This window comes from Ranitomeya variabilis, chromosome 6 (assembly GCF_051348905.1).
Source record: "Ranitomeya variabilis isolate aRanVar5 chromosome 6, aRanVar5.hap1, whole genome shotgun sequence".
Classification (NCBI taxonomy): domain Eukaryota; kingdom Metazoa; phylum Chordata; class Amphibia; order Anura; family Dendrobatidae; genus Ranitomeya; species Ranitomeya variabilis.
The window spans coordinates 59,594,842-59,616,254 of record NC_135237.1 but is presented as its reverse complement, the minus strand read 5'-3'; the positions used below and the strand labels follow the sequence as shown (position 1 = coordinate 59,616,254).

Sequence of the window (21,413 nt, the reverse complement as noted above, 5' to 3'; positions counted from 1 at the left end):
TTTAGCGGGAAAACGCATGCCAATTCCGCATGCGATATACCCGCGGCAGGAGTTGCAGAATTGCCTCTAAAATTTCCGTGTTAATTCTGCAACGTGTGCACTTAGCCTTATAGATTCATGTCTCTAGCAAAAATGTAGATATGACTGCCTGACGATTGCCTGTTCTATAATAATAGGACATGTTTTAAGTACTTTAATATTGATTATTGTAAAGTAAAAAAAATGTGAAGCAGACTGGTCACCGGTAACAAATCGGCCTCCTGTTCTAACAGCTGAGAATGTTCTGGAAGGTTCACTGATAACTCGATGGACCTTGAATGCTGGATTAAATCCAAGGGTTATGTACCCAGAACCAAGACTCAAGTTAAAATCCAAAAACTTTATTTAATATATATTAAAAAATACTGTTGGCAGTAGCAGTAAGGCCTTTTGGATTTTAACTTCACTCTGGGTGCATAACACTTTGATATTGATGGTTTATTCTCAATCAGTATTGACAGGCCTTCAATATTGATTTAAGGTACCTTCACACGAAACGACATCGCTAGCGATCCGTGACGTTGCAGCGTCCTGGCTAGCGATATCGTTTCGTTTGACACGCAGCAGCGATCAGGATCCTGCTGTGATGTCGCTGGTCGCTGAATAAAGTCCAGAACTTTATTTGGTCATCCGATCGCTGTGTATCGTTGTGTTTGAAAGCAAAAGCAACGATACCAGCGATGTTTTACACTGGTAACCAGGGTAAACATCAGGTTACCAAGCGCAGGGCCGCGCTTAGTAACCCGATGTTTACCCTGGTTACCAGCGTAAAAGTAAAAAAAACAAACAGTACATACTCACCTGCTCGTCCTCCAGCGTCTACTTCCTGACACTGACTGAGCTCCGTCCCTAAAGTGAAAGTGAAAGCACAGCGGTGACGTCACCGCTGTGCTGTTAGGGCCGGAGCTCAGTCAGTGTCAGGAAGCAGACGCTGGGGGACGCGCAGGTGAGCATGTAGTGTTTGTTTTTTTTACTTTTACGCTGGTAACCAGGGTAAACATCGGGTTACTAAGCGCGGCCCTGCGCTTAGCAACCCGATGTTTACCCTGGTTACCCGGGGACCTCGGCATCGTTGGTCGCTGGAGAGCGGTCTGTGTGACAGCTCCCCAGCGATCAAACAGCGACGCTGCAGCGATCGGCATCGTTGTCGCTATCGCTGCAGTGTCGCTTCGTGTGAAGGTACCTTTAGTGAAGGTCTAAATCCAAAACATCCCACCAATCGGGTGAATGAAGGGTTCTTGGTGTTCAGGCAAGCATTTCATCATTTTTAACCACTCTTTGCCTGCAGCTCAGTCCCCCATTCTCTCGGTCTTATTTTCAACCACAAGAACGAACATGTTACTGCCTCCCAAAAAATAAGCATACCCTTCGTTTGAGAACTTTCTTATGAACTGATTGGTTCTCAGTTCTTCAACACCAACTTCAATAACTTGAAAGTTGAAGGACAGGCCATAATAATTCTCTGTACAATGATCGAGTTGGACAAGGCATGGGCAGCTAACCAGGAGGTATAGTGGTGTTTTATGGAACACTGGATAATTGTGCATACTGGAAAGGTCACGGAATTGCTGAAGGTGATATGAAAGATATTCCAAGAAAACAATGAGTCCACACTAAATGCGGATACATACTGTATGTGATTTGTGCTACCTATAGCTGTATTTAAGAGTTTACATGAAAAAGTCACATTTATAATATGACTGTAAATAGGGAGATGATTTGCCACCACTAAACCAGCTCCCTTTCTTTGCCCATATTGCACCACACCTTCTGCCTCATTGATCTCACCATTATAACTCAAGCAGAGATGTCAAAAGAAACAAATCAATCTAGGATCAAATCAAGCCAAACATGTCACTCGAAGCAAGGATCACCAAGCTACGACTTGCCCACCTTGGATTCATCATGCGAAGAGAGCAATCACTGGAGAAGGACATCATGGTCAAAGAAAAGAAGGAACATGACGAAGAGGAAGACAAGCAACCCAATGGCTTGATACTATCAAGATAGCGGTGGAGAAGACCTCGGTGGACCTATCTAGGCTTGCACAAGATTATTATTATTATTATTATTTATTGTTATAGCGCCATTTATTCCATGGCGCTTTACATGTAAGGAGGGGTATACATAATAAAAACAAGTACAATAATCTTAAACAATACAAGTCATAACTGGTACAGGAGGAGAGAGGACCCTGCCCGCGAAGGCTCACAATCTACAAGGGATGGGTGAGAATACAGTAGGAGAGGAAGATCAATCTTTCTACAGATCGTTCATCCATCAAGTTGCCATGGCTCAAAATCGAGTCGAAGGTGGTTAAATAATAATAATTTTGTGGCCAGAGAAGTGAACTGGAAAGCTGGACCAGGGTAGTCCAAATTATTTTGCTTTTCTAATGGTGAATGTTAGAGGCATCTGCTATACACCCTAAGCTTATAACGTAGTCCATCATAGTTTATTTTTATTTTACACATTCATATAGCGCCATCATATTCTGCAGCGCTTTACAGACATCATCATCGCTGTCCCCACAGGGACTCACAATCTAAATTCACTATCAGGATGTCATTGGAGTGTGGGAGGTAACCTGAGAACCAGGAGCAAACCAACGCAAACACAGGGACAACATACAAACTGCTTGCAGATTTTGTCGGGATTTGAACCCAGGACCCCAGCGCTGCACAACAACAATGCTGCCCATGTTAGTTGAATCTTTTTGTGCATCTCTGTTCATTATATGACAAATTTGACAAAGTGCTGTGGCTTCCAGTAAAAATGTAAGCTACTATACCAATATGAACAAAGACATATGTGTATGGGAGCCCCCACTCTACCCTTCTGACAAATGTCTGGATAAAAGGGAAGATATATATCTTGGTACCGTGTTAGCCAGTGGATAGAAACATATTTAGAATTGAGAGTCCTCGGTGGTTGATACCTTTTAATAGCTAACAGAAAAGATGGTAAGAAATTGCCAGCTTTCGACTACTGGAGTAGCCTCGAAAGCTTGCAATTTGTTACCATCTTTTCAGTTAGCCATTAAAAGGTATCAACCACTGAGGACTCTCAATTCTAAATATTTTTGGATAAAAGGGACAATTTATGTGTTTTTCCTACTGATTGTTTTTGTTCTATACATACCACATCCGGTTACGGAAAGGTTGACCCCAGTGTTTTTCAATGGGTTGACTGACCATTGAAATGGTGCCCACACACATCAGATTAAAGAGTACCTATCAGTTATAAGCAAAAAATAAAAACTGACAACAAATTAAATTTTATGACCACCTATTCGTATAAAATAAAAAATACATATAGAACCCCCTATGACAATAAATGGTACAAATTTAATATGAAAATATATGAAAAACAAGTGATCAGAAAAAACATTGTAGAAAAACAATATGGAGAAAATCATATTTTTTCATATTGTTTTATCACGTTGTTTTTCATGTTATTTTTTTCGTTGGATATTTTTATCTTGGATTTGGATTATTTATTGTCCTTAGGGATTCTATGTGTATTTTTCTTTTATATTAATATGTGATCATTTTGTTTTTTCTGTGTTGTCTGATGAAGGTTTTCATGGCTGACACATCACATGAATATATTGGGATTGCATTCTCCTTAAAGAAACTTCAGCCTTTGAATGCAAAAATTGGAGTGCCGTGATATTTTCTGATTTGTGGATTGAGGAGTGGCATCCTACCCTTGTCCCTAACGCATACACATGGAGTGCCGTGTATCTTTCTGTTTGTACTCAGATTTGGCTTGATTTGGCTTGTTTCGGCATTTTGTCAACTCGCTGGTCCATGTTATACAATAAGAGAATTGATTCATCTATTTTTCTTATCAATTTGTCAAAAGTATAGCAGCGAAATACAAATCAGGCAAAAATGTAACTCATTTCCAACCTGGAGTCTAAACTTTTTCTCAAAGTGAATCTTGTTATTTATCATGCATGTAATAAGATATTCCTGTATATAATGCAGCCCAGATAAAGGGGAAAGATGCTTGTAAAGGGTTAATCTGCACAAGAAGACCACTGACTATGGTTGGCTAGTCTGGCCATCTCACTACATACTGTGTACATCCATAAGCCATGACAGGATTGCAGTTGCTGTCTTAAGAATTCTTCTGCTGATCCATAACACACAGGAATCCATCTTACATCTCCTCTTAGCTAACTACATCTAGTATGATGATAATGCCAGCTCTCCCATGTATGCGTGCTGCACACTCACAGTCTCACAGTGGTATCTCACAGCTGAGATGCAGGAAGTCTCACGATGAGGCCAAATAGTGAGACAGCACAGAGCCCTGACTTCTGCTGACCCTTCTTCTTTAAGAGTCAGAGTTATCATCACTAAATTGGACACAATTTTTTTTTATTTTATAACTATATATGTATATTGGGAAAATTATTTTATATTTTGGTCTACTTTTACATAATGAAGTGTTATAGGAGACGGTAGATCCTTTTTAACCAACCATTCTTGGTATAAGCAGCTCCTCCTATAGTGCTGTATTTTAGGGTTAGAGGTCCTTTAATTTATACTCCACATCAGTGATATTTTGGAACATGTTAAAAGATGCCAATTTGTCTGTCATCACCCATTTCACTTGGCACACAGTGTACACATTTTGCAGATCCAGTAATGTTGAGTGGACGAGGAAAGTAAATTAAATAACAATTAAGGTATTTAGCACAATTTAATGTAATTAGAAAGTAATTTGAGATAAAGAGAGCAGAGCATCGTGTGCTAAGAAATAAATGGGTCACAGTGAAAGCTGTGTTATATGCTTCCTGAGGCCTGTGATTCAACGAAGCACACAGCAAACAACCAGGATATTAATATACTGAAGAAGCGATATCGGGAGATAACGGATTGGGAAGTGAAATGAGGAGGAAATGGGAGCAAGCTGAATTATGGGGATATTGTGTTTTCAGTTAAGAAAGTAAAATGGTCTTTGGGAATGTTCCTTGCTGAAGTTATGCTGGAATCAGTATTCTCAGAGCCGCCAGTTTGTGAAAGCGAATCTGCAGTGAAAAGCATGGGGGGAACAATGCAACAGTTGAGTGTCCAATGAGACGGACATGGTTTACATTCAAAGTTTTCATTGTTTTTAATATTAAAGGTAGATGTAAGTCCATCAAGTTCAACCTATAGCCTAACATATTAATCTAGAGGATGGCAAAAATCCCATTGGGCAGACACTAATATCTCCATATTAGGTGAAAAATTCCTTTCCGAACCTACCTACGGAAATGAGACTGGTTCTTTGTGTGGCCAATAACCTGTAATATTATATTTTTTTCAAGAAAGGCATCCAGGCCCTTCTAGAATTTTATTCGTGAATCAGCCATTACAACATCACGTGGCAGAGAGTTCTGTATTCTCACTGCTCTTACAGTAAAGAATCTGCCTCTGTGATTACGATTAAACCCTTTTTTCTCTAGATGTAGAGGATGCCCCTTGTCCCTGTCACAGGCCTAAGTATAAAAAAGATCACTATACAGATCCCTGCACTGTCCCCTTATATATTTGTGCATTGTAATATTATTGCCCCAAAGCCTTTGTTTTTCCAAACTAAATAACTCCAAGTTTGATAACCTTTAATTAATTTATTTAATATAAAGTTTGGCAAAACAGACAATTTCAGTAAAAACAATTGTTTACCGGGTGAAATTTAACAATGAGTGATTATTTTAGCGAACTGGTGATGCACAATATTCGTCTGGAGTGAAATCTACAGTTTAAAATTTTCTTCTCTCAGTCCGCACTCCATGAACTCTCTACCATTGGAGAAATTGTACTAAGAACATTTTTAGGTGATGGTTTGCCTTTTTCCCGGTGTCATTGACCTTTACGCATCCCATATCAATGACTTTTTATAGCCAGTATGGATTTGTATGTATTTGCCGCCTGTGAAACCTACTTTCACCAGATGGTCATTCTTTCAGCGGTTGTCCGGGTATCAAACTACTTCTGTCTACTAGTATTCCGACCTTATAGGAGGTGTTCCAACGTAGCAGTTTATTACTTATTTAAAGGATAGGTAACACCTGGAGACGTATTGGGGGACCCAATGCTCAGAGCCTCACGGATTCCCAAAACATGGAGTCTGATGTGACCCGTTTGAATAGACTAATGGTCCATTCGGCTTTCCTGTCGACAATAAATTGTAGAGTGGTGCGGATGCACAACCATCTCTCCATTATATGTGGCACATTAGAGCCCCATTCTAGGGATCAGGGCACCAGCAAGATGTCACTTTACGTTAGGATAGATGTTGATGTCTGTAAAGCACTGTCTAATATGATGGCGCTATATAAGTAAGGAAAATAAATAAAATTAACTTACCAAGTTGGGACAACCCCTTTAAGTCTCAATTTAGTTTAAAGGGATTGTCCACTACTAGGCGGGGCAGTGACGCCAGCGCTGATTGGGCGCAGGACTCACATGACATCACAACCTTACGAGCCCCGGGTAATGCTGGAATGGCGCTGACACAGGTGGGTGAGTATAGGTGTTTTTATTTTAACGGGGGCATTCAGGATGAGAACGGGTGGTCCTGATAGTGAACAACAACTTTAATCTGTAGCCATTGATCATAATTGTTCTACAGTGATGTAGAGACAGAAAGAGTACCAAATAGTGACGAAAGATGGTTTGTAAGTGCTGTGTACAGAATATATAGTACAATGCGTTCTGCCCAGAGCAGCGTTCTGTTGATCCATCTGCAACAAATACAAGTTGCCTGTGATTTCCATGTCATATTGTAAGATCCATAAGGCTATGTTCACACTTTTCGTTTTTGGTGCCCTTTTTTTGCAGGGAAAACTTGCTCTCTTGGCAGTAAAGAAGCTGCTTACAAAGAGCAGGTTTTGCTTAGCTTTTGCTGTGTAATTGCTGTATTTTTGCTGTGTTTTTATCAGGTACATTTGTCACTTGTGCATGCTGATAAAATGTAGTGCATAAAAAAAAAAAAAAAAAACCATGATGAAACTTCCTAAGGTTTTTGCACCAAAAACGCAGCAAGATCTGATAAATGCGTTTTTTGCTGCATTTTTGCACTTACTCATTGCTTTCTATGGGTGAAAAAACGCTGAAAGAAGTGACGTGCCGCAGTTTTCAAATTCAGACAGGAAATAAAACTAATGTGTGAATGAGATTTCTGAAATTTCATAGCTTTTGCTGGTACTGTGTAACGCAGCTTAAAATTTGCATAAAAAAAACAGCAGCAAAAACGCAACGTGTGAACATAGCCTAAGAGTTCTGTCGCTTGTAGGGCTCGTTCACACAACATATTTTTGGTCCGTGTGCTGTCCGGCTTTAACATTGCAGAGAACTTTTGTAATTTATTTCTTTATCCGTGAAAAATACTGATGACACACTGATGGTAAAAACGGACACACGAATCCAAAACACTGATAACAACGGTACAATTTTTTCACATATGTGCTTAAACATGGACGTGTGAATGAGGCCTTAGGTTGATTTCTCACGTTCAACATAGACAGTCCAAGTACAGACCCCGATATCCGACCGATATCCGGACGGACCGCTGGTCTGATCCAAATTGAACAGCCTCATAAACATATCTATATATATAATTGTCTAAGGTCCACTTCCTTCTGTTTGTCTGTTACGGAAATCCCGCGTCGCTGATTGGTCGCGGCCGGCTGGGCGCGACCAATCAGCGACAGGCACAGTCCAGACGCTAATTGGCCCCTCCCTACTCCCCTCCAGTCAGCGTCCACATAGCATTTTAGCAGTCCGCGGCATAACACGGTGTAATGCAGTCCGCTAACGCTGCCATTAACCCTGTAAGTGTGATCAACTTTTTACCATTGATGCTGCCTATGCAGCATCAATAGTAAAAACATATAATGTTGAAAATAATAACAAAAAAAAATCATTATATTCTCAATTTCCGGTGTTCGCGGCAGCATTTCCCGCTCCTCGCGACGCTCCGGACCCAAGAATGCATTGCGGCAATGACCCGTGATGACATAGCGGTCTTGGGAGACCGCTACATCATCATGGATTATTGCTGCAAGGCATTACTGAGAACGGAGCGTCGCGAGGAGCATCGCTAAAGGCCTGGGATGGATCCGGGGGCCGCCAGAAGGTGAGTATACAACTATTTTTTATTTTAATTCTTTTTTTAACAGGGATATGGTGCCCACATTGCTATATACTACGTGGGCTGTGTTATATACTACGTGGGCTGTGTTATGTACTTCGTGGGCTGTGTTATATACTATGTGAGCTGTGTTATATACTACATCGCTGTGCTATATACTACATGGGCTGTGCTATATACTACGTGGCTGTGCAATATACTACGTGGCTGTGCTATATACTGCGTGGGCTGTGTTATATACTGCGTGGACTGTGTTATATACTACGTCGCTGTGCTATATACTACGTGGGCTGTGCTATATACTACGTGGCTGTGCAATATACTACGCGGCTGTGCTATATACTACGTGAGCTGTGTTATATACTGCATGGGCTGTGCTATATACTACGTGGGCTGTGCTATATACTACGTGAGCTGTGTTATATACTGCATGGGCTGGGCTATATACTACGTAGCTGTGTTATATACTGCGTGGGCTGTGCTATATACTGCGTGGGCTGGGCTATATACTACGTGGCTGTGCTATATACTACGTGGCTGTGCAATATACTACGTGGCTGTGCTATATACTAGGTGGCTGTGTTATATACTATGTAGCTGTGCTATATACTATGTGGCTGTGCTATATACTACATGACTGTGCTATATACTACGTGGGCTGTGTTATATGCTACGTGGGCTGTGAGACTCTTTCGCCCGGGGCCCTCAAAAACCTGGAACTGGCCCTGGCTTCACTGATTGGTCGCGCCCGGCCGGCCGTGAACAATCAGCGACAGACACAGTCCGGCTGCGAATTGGCTCGGGATTTGAACCACGCTTCGCTAATTGGTCGCGCCCGGCCGAATCCTGTGTATTCATTGCATTATTCTGAAATCTTCATAAATAAACTACATACGTATTCTAGAATACCCGATGCGTTAGAATCCGGATACCATCTAGTACAGTATAAGGCTGGTGAATTTAGATCTGAAAACCTGAGGTCAATCCAGACATAGTGGGACATAGTTGGTCCATGAATGTCGGACATGTGAAACCGGCCTTGTAGGAAGAAGTGACTGCAATAGAGGCGTAATATGGCATCACTGTATAAAGAATATAGATAATAGGATTATTATTTTATAAACCTGTTTCTAAATTGTTAGATTGCAAAAAATGAGATTATTTTTCTGATTTTCTGGATTAAAATGTCATAGAAGGAATTGTTTTGGTGTAATTGGGCTATGCAGGGAGAGAACAGTAGGATCTCACAATCAGCTGTTTTAACTGAAAATGTCAAAGCAGATTAACATTCGGACGGCCATGCCAGAATAAAATAGGGCAGGCAAAATTAGAAATCTGTGCTTGGACATTATTGCGTCAGCATGAACACATAAGTAATGAAATAAGAGTTAATAAGGCCGGAGCTACACGGCAACATATGTCACGCGAAAGCTTACAATTTGTTACCATCTTTTCAGTTAGCCATTAAAAGGTATCAACCACTGAGGACTCTCAATTCCAAATATTTAACAATTCTCTGAAAAGTTGCGTGATAAAAAATGTGTGCAGCTTGTCGGCAACTCGCTATCGCGCAACTACCGTATTTTATTGTTCTGGTTTTGCTGTAAATAGAACAGATGAGTTGCAGGCAAGTCTCATGTCATGCGACAAAAAACCCAAAACATGTAGTCGCAGGTGGCAAAGCGACACCATAGGGAGTCATAACATTCAGTGTTGCATTGTGTCACTGCATTATCATTGTTGCACCAAACATGTAGCCCTAACCTTGATGATGCTGCCTGTATCTTTGTAGTAGTGACATGCTGAATGTTCTTTAATTTAACCACTTAAAAAGGTTATCCGGGACTATTTTATTTCTTTACTATTGGCCTAAGAATTGAAAGGCAGGTAGATGTTAACTGTTCTGCCTGGCACTGGCTCAGAGTGGTCACTGACTTCTCCTGACAGCAATTCTGCTGCTCTACAACAGAGCAGCTCTTCTTCCAGTCTGCTCTGTCAATGGGGCCTAACTGCCGGCGTCATGCTGATTGACAGCCAACTTCCCGCAGTTAGGCAGCAGATAGCCTGTGTCAGTCAGCGTAACATCGATAGTCTCGCCCTATCAACAGAGCAGTCCAGAAGAAGAGGAACTGCTCTGTCGATGAGGCATAAATGCTGGCGTCATGCTGATTGACAGCCAACTTCCCACAGTTAGGCTGAGCAGAAGAGAATCAGCTGTTCTCTCAACATGACATCACCTGAACCTGCAGAATCACCGACAGGAGCGTTCTGTGACCTCTCAGAGCCCCCGAAACAGTATGTCATCAGGGGGCAGCGCTGTTATCATTTACCACAGCTTCTACCACCCCTCACCCCACCCCCCGAAACAGGACATCATTAGAGGGTGGCGCTGACATCACTTACCACAGCTTCTACCACCCCCCACCCCACCGAAACAGGATGTCATCAGGGGCAGTGCTGTGTTCATTTACCACAGCTTCTACCACCCCCCACCCCACCGAAACAGGACGTCATCAGGGGCGGTGCTGCAGTCACTTACCACAGTTTCTACCACCCCCCACTGATACAGGAAGTTGTCAGGGGTGATGATGCAGTCACTTACCACAGTTTTTACCACCCCCCACCCCACCGAAACAGGACGTCATCAGGGGCGGTGCTGCGGTCACTTACCACAGTTTCTACCACCCCTCGCCCCACCGAAACAGGACGTCATCAGGGGCGGTGCTGCGGTCACTTACCACAGTTTCTAACACCCCTCGCCCCACCGAAACAGGACGTCATCAGGGGCGGTGCTGCGGTCACTTACCACAGTTTCTACCACCCCTCGCCCCACCGAAACAGGACGTCATCAGGGACGGTGCCGCGGTCACTTACCACAGTTTCTACCACCCCTTGCTCCACCGAAACAGGACGTCATCAGGGGCGGTGCCGCGGTCACTTACCACAGTTTCTACCACCCCTCGCTCCACCGAAACAGGACGTCATCAGGGGCGGTGCTGCGGTCACTTACCACAGTTTCTACCACCCCTCGCTCCACCGAAACAGGACGTCATCAGGGGCGGTGCCGCGGTCACTTACCACAGTTTCTACCACCCCTCGCTCCACCGAAACAGGACGTCATCAGGGGCGGTGCTGTGGTCACTTACCACAGTTTCTACCACCCCACACTGATACAGGAAGTTGTCAGGGGTGATGATGCGGTCACTTACCACAGCTTCTGTCACCACTGTCCTCTGATGACATTCCGTTTCAGGGGGTGATAGAAAATTGACTGTACCTTCAGTAGCTGCTGTCGCACTTCATCTGTGCCCGCTGCTTACACCTTCAGTGGCAGCCATCACACTTGTGTCCCCGCCGCTCTCATCTTTAATGGCCACCTCCACAGTCCCTGCTTCTGACACCGCCCTATCTTTCCCTGAATTGAGACATTATCAGTGGGCAGTGATAGAAGCAGGGTAAATGACAGCAGTGCACCCCACACCTTTTATCACCACCCTCAGACGATTTGTCATCAGGGAGTGGTGATAGAAGCTGTGGATCGGTGCTGGTGTCACCCACCTTGATGCTATTAGCACCTTTTGATGACATTTCATTCAGGGAAAGATATGGCGCTGTCAGAAGCAGGGACTGTGGTGGCAGCCCCTGAAGATGCAGGCAGCGGGGACAGAAGTGTGGTGGTAGCCACTTAAGTTGCAGGTGGTGGGCACAAAGACAGTCTGGCAGTGGCTAGTAAAGCTGTGGCCATTTTTCCATCACCCCATCTGATACAGGACATCATCATGGGACAGTAGAGACAAAGCTGTTCAGAAGGACTTTTAAAGGAACCTCAGACAATCCTCATTATGATTGAATATGACTTAGAAGACATCTTCACCCTTAGACAAGTAGCTATAAAATGTAATATTGCAACACTTTATTATATGCCTTCTTTACCTATTTTACCTACTGTTCTGTATAATTCCTGGGTGTGTTTGTTGTTGTTTTATAGAATTATGCGGTTTTCTAGTGGATTCAGACTACAGTCTCTCCTGTGGTCAGGTTCAGTAGAAGTGCAAAACGGTGGCACTACCATAGAACCGCAGAAACCGTTGCTTGTAGGGGAGAATAGCTCCATAGTATTGCATCTGATGTATTGTGCCTCAAATTCATTTCTTCTGGATTCATTTGGTAGAAAAAAACATGTTTATATAATCAAGAGTACAGTATATTCAGGGACAATAGGGCCAGATGCTCCCCTAGGGGTGCCCTATTCAAAACATCCAACTATGACCATTGAGGTCACATCCCTACTAAATGGTCTCTCTTCAGATGCCAAAATATGCTGGATATAATTGACCTAAATAGTCCATTATAAAGGAGGTTGCGTAAACGTGGATTCCTGCTTGTGACTCTAGTACACGTTTTAGAGAGACTACATGCTTAAACACAGCGGGGCCTGGGGGCCTGCATACCAAGGAAGTCTGACGAAACCTTACCACCTCTGTAAATGAACGCAGGCCTGGCTAATAATGAGCTTAGCCCTGCACCTCTACAAAGCAATAACACGGATGTCTGCTTCTTCTAAGGGGATTAAAATAGTCTGTGTTATATAAAGTATTTACATTGACGTTACTGAGAATATAAAGGTATGAAAACATGCGAATCTTACAGATTAATCTTTATTTAATATAACACATAAACACATACAGTATATTAGGAAAGACTTGGACAGGAGAGGATCCGACGTGTTTCCAAATACATTTTATGTATGGAGCCATAGTACATGTGATCCTTTACTCCGATCTACGTCTGCCGTAGTGTAGAGTTCAGCCGGTATCACTTGCTTCCCTTATCTCATAAGAAACAAGCTGATCGTAGTTAAACTGCAGTTAAATAAAAAGCAAAAAACAAACTGGTAATCCAATTATAGACATTTATCATATTTCCACACCTTTTGGAAGAACGAGGCTCTTTTGGTGCCTGTTGTACAGTAAAGGACGAGCGGCGGTGGCCCTGAATTGGAGGAAAGTAAAGACTGGTCAGGATGTGCATATGTAGGACTCTCTATGAGAAACAGCCGACTGCATCAACTTTTAATATCTGTATAAGTGACCTTTCATGTTAAAATGTCCTTTTTTTGTCATTTCACCGAAAGTAATATTTAATAGTTATATGAGATTAAAATTAATTTGAACAAATTTAAAGGGGTATACTGGCCTACATAAATTATCACCTGCCAACTGAATAGGTGATAATTGTGAGACTTATGTGGGTCCCCATCATTGGACACATGTCCCCTGTTCTCCCCAGGCTGCAAGACTGTGGTCCGGAGGAGTTAAAGTAGTTAGTCATGCATGTCTATGAGGAAGAGCCGATGGTCAGCTATCTTCATATCGCCTGTACCATTAAATAGAGCGGCAGGGCACATGCACGACCAGCAGATCGACTAAACTCCTCCTCCACGCTGCAATCAGGAACCAGAGCAGAACAAGGGGGTGGGAGACTCAAAAGAAAGCACAGCAAAGATTTCACAAAATTTGTGCCTATTAGAGGGAATCATTAGCATCAACTGTCCTAAGCCATCTATAATTGGATGCAGATCATAGAAAGTTGAATAAAATGATACCTTGATATCTGCAATCCGATCTCCTATTCCAGAGAAAGCCATGTTTTTTCTAATATGTAAATGAGCTGTTAAGATCTATGGGCCGGACATAGATCATCCTGAGAATCTACCTATAGAGCTTAATATAAATGAAAGGGGCATTGTCAGTATGAGGAATGTAGATCAGGAGAGCATACTGTCAGTCATTATATGTCTCATGCCATTTAAATAAGCTCTGGAGGCAGACTCATTAGATATAAAGAAAAATGTGGATTTCTCTGGAATAAGACATCGGATCACAGATATCAAGATGCCATTTTATTCAACTTTCTATGATCTGTATCCAATTGGTTTAGGGGGTTGATGCTAATGATGGTTTCCCTTATGCTTACTTTTGGCCCATGCCACCCCTCTTTTCACAGAATGGGGGTACTTGTGTCCCTTTGTTCTCATCTGATTCTAAACCTGGAATAAGACATTGGATCACAAATATCAAGGTACCATTTTATTCAGCTTTCTATGACCTATATGCCCATATAGATGGCTTAGGAGGGTAGATCCTGCCAATAGATTCCCTTTAAAGTTCTTCACTCATCTTTCGCCCAAAATTGTGCAAACTCTGAGATTACTTACGGTAAATTTGAAATTAATTCTAATTTTTATGTTTTAAAGTGGCAAATTTGTAATTTCTGTGCTCCATGATCATATACCAGTATAAAGCAAAGAATCCCTTGTCCTATAATTCAACAGTACAAACAGGATAACATTAATGCATGTGCCCCAATGTCCTCACTGTATAGAAACAGAGTCATTTTAATCATACTAAATAGCAAAGCTGTTGATTCAGTGCAAGTCATAAAAGACCACAAACATTTGCAAGCTGAACATTTCCAAGCGTTTTTTATGAGCATTATAGCCGGCAATGAATTTCTGGGTCATAAATAAGCTGCATGATTCCATGTCTCCTTGGCAAGTGGGGACAACAGCCATTATCCTTAATAACGTTGCCAGGCAAATAATTCCCCTTATGGAACAACCACGGTTGTGTTCAAATTCTGGAAAGTTACCAAGGAAATGCTCAGGAAGATGAAAACCAGTGAAACTGGTTCTGAGAAATAGAGTAAAATGCACCAGTAGGACTGAAAGGTAACAGGAGAACATAAAGGTTTTAAGGTTTGTGAACACTTCCTGGACTAGCCCGAGGGACAGAATAATAAATGGTAAATCAGTCAGTCATTACTTTCTGTACACCCATATCATTTTTCCCCTCTAATGTTGAAATGCTAGGAGACATTGTTGAAAATTGGTAATTTTGTGTAGGAGATAATGTTAGCTATGCACCACTTCTATCTGGATGAGGCTTCAAATATGGTTCTATCTATGGAGCTAAATGTATGGAGTCCACTTCATAATCCATCAAAACCCATATGTCAGAACAGATCCTCCGTAGAAGCACTGAAGTGAACCTCTAAGCCAATGATAATGCCAACAACAAACCGAAATATGGAGCACAGTATGGTTCAATGTTGAGTACTGTATGGCACAAGGTGCTTAGAACTAGGGCAAGTCACACTTTCAGAAACATCAAGACTTTTTTGTATAAGATATAGGGTATACCTTCAAGGTTTGATGGGGCGTCGGGGACTTTTGTGAAGTAGTAGAGATTTCTTTCTACTCCTGATTTGATCAGGCAATTCTCCCATACAGGTTTCCTGGCCCTCACCACTACTGGGAGCATGCTGTATATGTATATTTTGCTCTCATTGACTTAACTGGTAGCAAGTGAACCATGCTGCATTTCTCAGAAGGGGGTCCTTAAAATAGGCAAGTATGCTGTAGGGATGTGTATTACGTGACAGCTCTTCTCCATGTGTTTTACGTGACCGCTCTTCTGAATGGCTGACAGCGGCAGATCACTGACATATAAGCTGTAAGCTATTTTTCTTTCCCATGTCAACAGATCGGTAATTCCTCGAGTTCAGTGATATCAGGGCACAACCTTTTCACTAATATAAAGTTTCCATCCTCAAGGTCAGCTATAGAAACTACGTAAATACGTAACTGATATCTACAGCCAGTTAAACATGTACCCATATTTATCCCAAGTAGTAGGTCCATTTATAATTTCTAGTGTACTGATCACTAATCTTCCCTTTAGTGGGGCATTATGATCATTTTACGTTTCCAGTCCACTTCTAAATTATGTTTATTCTTTACCTGTGTTGTGTTAGGGTACTGTATGTTTCCACTTTCAGGAAACCTTCAGGATTTGCTGCAGATTGGACGTTGTGTACAGCCGCAGCGTCCAGATGTACAGAATAGTGGAGGGGATTTTATGAAATCCCGTCTCCACTATGTGTGCAGGGCTGCATCCGGCGGCCCTGCGTAACCGGACATGCGGCTCGTCTTTCCAGACTGCAGCATGTCTATTTATCATGCGGAGACGCTCTGTCTCCGGAAGATAAATAACAGTCTATGAATACGATGCGGTGATTCCGCATGAGTTCAATGAACACATGCGGAATCACCGCGCGTACAACAGGGGGCGGCGCTTTGGTCGGAGCGGGGTATCTACTGTGTCCAAAGTGCAGGGATCTGGACAGAGGAAACATACCCTTAAGGCTAGGCATTAAAGAGGATGCCTGGTGTGCATAATGTATGACCTATCCTATGGTTGATCAGTGGTGATCTGACCACTAGGACCCACAATGATCTGCTGACTTTTATTCCAGTTAGAATGGAGTTATTACTTATGGAGCTGCCGAGATCTGCACTCGGCTTCTTCCGGGAGCCCTGTCCTGTCCTGCGGATAAGGGATAACTTGTTTTCTCCAGACAACCCCTTTTCTGAATTTATCATTATTATTCATAATTATGAAATTAGAGCTGTAGCCAGACCAGACATCTTTGTTCTTTTCATTCATCTACACTGATGAGGAGCATTTGCCCCTGCAGCTGCTTTTTTATCATTAATAATTTTAATGGACCATGTATGTATTCCAGGCTGCTGTACATATGAAGGAAGTACACATAACAAGAGACAACAATAAGTTTAAACAAAAAGAGAATGTTTCATCAGAAAATAACCTACTGGTTGAATCAAGTTTTTACAATACATTTTTCACTTTCAAAAAATAATTCTGAAATCTTACGATTATCACTAATCTTATCACTAAGCCAAAAATTAGGCTGATGTTTCCTGTTCTGTAATGATCATTTCTTAGATTATTATCATCACAGACAAGATTGCAATAAAAGGTAGCACCTCATTGAGCCTGTGTGTTGGGCTCTCGATGCGTGTGCTGTGACTGTGACACAGCTGCGACACATTATTATTATTATTTATTTATATAGCACCATTAATTCCATGGTGCTGTACATGAGAAAGGGGTTACGTACAGAGTTTTAGACATCGTTTACAGTAAACAAATTTACAATGACAGACTGGTACAGAGGGGAGAGGACCCTGTCCTTGCGGACTTACATTCTACAGGATAATGGGGAAGAGACAGAAGGTCAGGGGTGCGGTAGCTCTGGTGGTGGTGAGGCAGCAGCTCTGGTGGTGGGGAGGCGGCAGCTCTGGTGGTGGTGAGGCGGCAGCTCTGGTGGTAGTTCAATCCCTGAACGGGGGACTGTCCCTGCCATCGTATCCTATCCATTTCATCTATCGCTCACTCATGGGGAGACTAGATAAGTAATCCTGGGTTTATCTTTCTCCTGATGAACCTCGGAAGAGGGGAAACACGTCGAGTGGCTATTTGACCTAGGAACCATCCTGAATGGCTATATGTTTTTGGGAGCCGATGTGCGGCTCATGGTACATCTTGGTGTTTTTAGGGTTATAGTGTTGTATTTTTTTCTTTTTTTGGTGATTTTTCTGGCCGACTGATATACTTATATGCTGTTTTGTGGTCATAGTAGTGTATATCCGACTATCAGCAGAGTTGTGGTGTTGGAATGAGATATAAAATATAAAATATCAATAATGTTTCATTGACATATCTAACTGTACACACATATGAATACTCTGCTGGTTTACCAGTATAGGCCTCACACATTTCTGATATATATAGAGGAGCTATTGTGTAATTTCTCTCTGAAAAGCCTATTTCTTTCACCATTGTTACTTGTATGGAGGGTTCTTAGAAGCTATAATTATATGCAACAAATTGTTTTAAGCCTTTATTTATCTAATTCTATGTGGTCTGCATGCATTAAGACTTACTGAATTTATAGCTGAACATCAATAGTACTAGGTAGACTATCCACAATATAACATCTCTACAAGAATATTACGCTATTCAGTCTAGTCAGCTGGTCAAAAACAGTTGCTCTTTCAACGGTTTAAGGAAAGACAAACTACTAGTCAGAAAGAATATACATACATACATCTCTCCTCTTTCTCACCTACTTTTCATCCTCCACTTCACTCCCTGTCACTATAGGGCCCTATAGGGTGAGCAGGGAGAGCCGTCGAGGAGTGGGGGCACCAGTGTGCAGGTTTTAGGGTGCCAACCTCCGCTGTAGGTAGGTACAGTCAGGCCAGTGTAGGGGTAGGCACTCCCCCTTGGTGTTTTCATTATCTTTTGGTGCGGGTATGATGCAATTTATTAATAAGCTGATTGTAGTCCTTTTTTATTAATGTTTAATAAAGTGTTAAGTTTTAACTAAAGAAAAGGGGATACTGTGAGCCAAGTGTTAGTGATCCCTCATGACAAATTGATGGTAAAAGCTGTGAATTATCTGATGGTGGTGAGGCGGCAGCTCTGGTGGTAGTGAGGCGGCAGCTCTGGTGGTGATGAGGCATCAGCTCTGGTGGTGGCTAGGCGGCAGCTCTGGTGGTGGTGACGCGGCAGCTCGGGTGGTGGTGACGCGGCAGCCTGGGTGGAGGTGAGGCGGCAGCCCGGGTGGAGGTGAGGCTGCAGCACGGGTGGAGGTGAGGCGGCAGCCCGGGTGGAGGTGAGGCAGCAGAATGGTTATTGCAGGCTGTGGGCATTGCTGAAGAGATGGGTTTTCAGGTTCCGCCTGAAAGATCCGAAGGTGGTGGATAATCGGATGTGTTGAGTCGTGGAATTCCAGAAGATAGGGGATATTCGGGAGAAATCTTGGAGGCGGTTGTGTGAGGAACGAATAAGTGTGGAGGAGAGTAGGAGGTCTTGGGAGAATCGAGGATTACGTGAGGGAAGATATTTGAAGATTAGTTCAGAGATAAAGGGAGGGTACAGGTTGTGGATGGCTTTGTAGATCAGTGTTAGTAGTTTGAACTGGATTCGTTGGGGAATTGGGAGCCAGTGGAGGGATTTGCAGAGGAGAGAAACAGGGGAGTAATGAGGAGAGAGGTGAATTAGCCGGGCCGCAGAGTTGAAGACAGACTGGAGTGGTGCAAGAGTTAGCGGGGAGGCCACAGAGGAGGGTGTTGAAGTAATCGAGGGGGGAGATGATGAGGGCATGCACAATAGTTTTAGTAGATTGTGGGCTGAGGAAGGGACGGATTCTGGCACATGCAGCTGCGGAGCCGAGCAGATGATCAGCAGGAGCAATCCAGGAAGCCAGGTTCCCTCTGCAGCTTATTCGGAAAGCTCTATAACTTGCCGAATAAGAGGGAACCCGGAAAATTTGCTCAACTCTAAATCTCTTTGACCTGGTTAAATAATCAAGCAATTAGCAAGAGACCAGAGCAGGCATTACTATGTAAGACAAACAAATATCCATGCTGGACATAAAATAAAATTTTTAACATTTACAACAGGCACAAGAACAATTAGTATATACCAAAGATGAAACCGCAATATCATGGGAAATGTTCACACTTGACAGATGTTACACATGCCGATTAGTGTGTATATTACCTATGTGATATTAGCTTCATGCCATGTTAAATATTGCACTTAGACAGATATTGCACACGTGACCCCCCGCACACGAGTTACCTTAAACATGTTGTTGTGTTTGGTCCCTTTAGCTGCTGTGAAGCTTGTCTACGTACACTGTTAGCAAGAGCTCAGGCGAGAAGAAAGACTAGAGAAGTAAGCGAGATTAGAAAATAAAAAGATTCTGTTTTTTATTAGATGAAACATGGTCTTTATTGACCGAGAGGCTGTTACAGAAGAGGAGAGGGCCCTGCCCACGAGAGCTTTAATCCTACGAAGGACGAGGATTCACAATATATGTCATAAATGATGTATGTAAAGCCAGACTCCTGATTTTCATCCCTATTCTAGATCATATCCGGCAGTTAGTTCAGCATGTAGCATTATTTATTTTATATTTTATCATTATTAATGACATCCAATGATACCAATGACAATTTGACTGTTTTCTGTACATTTAGACTTAATGATCAGTTGTTAAGTACAGCATAACCTCGTATCCTGTGTTAGTGTTTGTGACTGTCCTGAGCCCGCAGTAATTGAGGTTTCTTTTTTATCATTTCTATATTACTTTAGAATAAAATTGGATATGGTTATTTGTGTCCATTTTAACATTCCACTCATTTCTGTAAAATGTTGAATAATAGGTATGGCTTCTTGTAGGTATATTTCTTGTGCTGGCCATACACGTTGGATAGTTGTTGGCCGAACGATCATTCGGCCTTCAGGTATCTCTCCAGATTTGCCCAGCCGAATTCTTCTGTGCTCTCTATGAAAGAGGCCCTGACAGAATAATCTGGTAGTGGCTTATCTCCTCACCGAACAATGAAATCCCGCAGGAGGTGTAGTGTGACAGACAGGCAGGGACCCAGGAAAGTTCAAAGCAAATGATTTTTTAATGTTCAGAGAAACTCCCAAAATGAACAGCACACGGTATCCTCTGAATCGCTGCCAGGGCGTCTCAACAGTCCGTATCTGAGTCCGGTTACTGAGGGTGTCTGCACCACTGTGTCACGCTGAGGGGTGCCAGGCGTTCGCTGCTCTTAGCTCTGTGTTACTGCACACCTAAACCGAATGTTGCAGAGCCACCTGCTCTGCAGTTTGCAAACAAAACTCTGACACACCCAACCCTTTGCTGCAGGGTTTGTAAATGTTATCCGTGGCCATGGGCCACTTGTAAGACCCGGTGTGAAGGGAGCAAACTGCCCCACTACCATCCTGTAGTCCGCTCCAAAAATAAAAGTCTTAAACGGGTTTTCCTAAACATTGCCTTGGTCAAATAACTTGACCAGGTCCACACTTACTGTTATTTTGCGCTGCAGCCATAGCTATATCTGTGACTGCAATGCTCTCCAGCGGGTTTAATGCGCTTCTATGCGCATCCTGGGGGATACATATCGATCCTCGCATATGATCCCCCTCACTGCCTCACAGAGGCCAAATCCTTCCCTTCGCCAACATCATTTGTCTGGGGGAGACATCCCCATACATATCAGATGATTGGCCAATCCCACTGAAATTAGTGGGTTTGGATGACTTTTATTTAACGAGTATGGGAGCCTTTAGGATTACGTGAACATTTTTCCTTGGTATTCCTGACCGCTCTCCTAAGATGCTTTTTTAAAAGAATTCTTACATTTACCATAAACTAACAATTCTGTAGCAATTTGTTTTTGATCTTTGCAATGTTCTGTTCCTCTGTGGTTCATCCTGCAAATGTGCGAATGACTTGACAATCCCTTGTTACTATTCACTTTGTCTCTATGGTTG

The 21,413-nt window shown here is 42.6% G+C and overlaps 1 protein-coding gene across 3 annotated transcripts in view; it reads left to right on the top strand.

Moving 5' to 3' along the window:
- Positions 1 to 21,413, top strand: part of PFKP (phosphofructokinase, platelet) — a 92,742-nt gene that overhangs the window by 16,253 nt on the left and 55,076 nt on the right. The window lies entirely within an intron of this gene.